Raw genomic sequence first — 1,100 nt, forward strand, 5'->3', positions numbered from 1 at the left:
ACACTATTCCTTAATGCAAAATTCGAACTCCATCTTCTTTGATAAGTTCGAATTTTCTACTTCTGCCTTCTATTTTTCTTTTCCTCTGACACCTCAAGGAATCTCTATACTGTGACATAGAGGATTCTATATTTTCTTGTTCTCTTCTCTTTCTTATGAGCAGGAACAAAGACAAAGGCATTCTTGTTGAAGCTGACCCTGAACCTGAAAGGACCTTGAAGCGAAAGCTAAGAGAAGCTAAGGCACAACTCTCTGTAGAGGATCTAACAGAAATCTTCAAAGAAGAAGAACCTATGGCAGCCGAAAACAACAACAATGCCAACAATGCAAGGAAGGTGCTGGGTGACTTTACTGCACCTACTCTCGACTTCTATGGGAGAAGCATCTCTATCCCTGCCATTGGAGCAAACAACTTTGAGCTTAAGCCTCAATTAGTTTCTCTAATGCAACAAAATTGCAAGTTCCATGGACTTCTATTGGAAGATCCTCATCAGTTTTTAGCTGAATTCTTGCAAATCTGTGACACTGTCAAGACTAATGGGGTTGACCCTGAGGTCTACAGACTAATGCTATTCCCTTTTGCTGTAAGAGACAGAGCTAGGACATGGTTGGACTCACAACCTAAAGAAAGCCTGGACTCATGGGAAAAGCTAGTCAATGCCTTCTTGGCAAAGTTCTTTCCACCTCAAAATTGAGTAAGCTTAGAGTGGAAGTCCAAACCTTCAGACAGAAGGATGGAGAATCCCTCTATGAAGCTTGGGAAAGATACAAACAATTGATCAGAAAGTGTCCTTCTGACATGCTTTCTGAATGGAGCATCATAGGTATTTTCTATGATGGTCTATCTGAACTGTCCAAGATGTCTTTGGATAGCTCTGCTGGAGGATCTCTTCATCTGAGGAAAACGCCTACAGAGGCTCAAGAGCTAATTGAAATGGTTGCAAATAACCAATTCATGTACACTTCTGAAAGGAATCCTGTGAGCAATGGGACTAATCAGAAGAAAGGAATTCTTGAGATTGACACTCTGAATGCCATATTGGCTCAGAATAAAATATTGACTCAACAAGTCAATTTGATTTCTCAAAGTCTGTCTGGAA

At 40.5% G+C, this 1,100-nt stretch overlaps 1 non-coding gene across 1 annotated transcript; it reads right to left on the minus strand.

The window, feature by feature from the left end:
• Positions 1–697: 697 nt before the first annotated feature.
• LOC130949349 (small nucleolar RNA R71) lies at positions 698–805 on the minus strand. The gene has a single exon (XR_009073371.1). It is a non-coding gene; the product is annotated as a small nucleolar RNA R71 (small nucleolar RNA).
• Positions 806–1,100: the final 295 nt, after the last annotated feature.

Source organism: Arachis stenosperma, chromosome 1, assembly GCF_014773155.1.
Source record: "Arachis stenosperma cultivar V10309 chromosome 1, arast.V10309.gnm1.PFL2, whole genome shotgun sequence".
Lineage (NCBI taxonomy): Eukaryota > Viridiplantae > Streptophyta > Magnoliopsida > Fabales > Fabaceae > Arachis > Arachis stenosperma.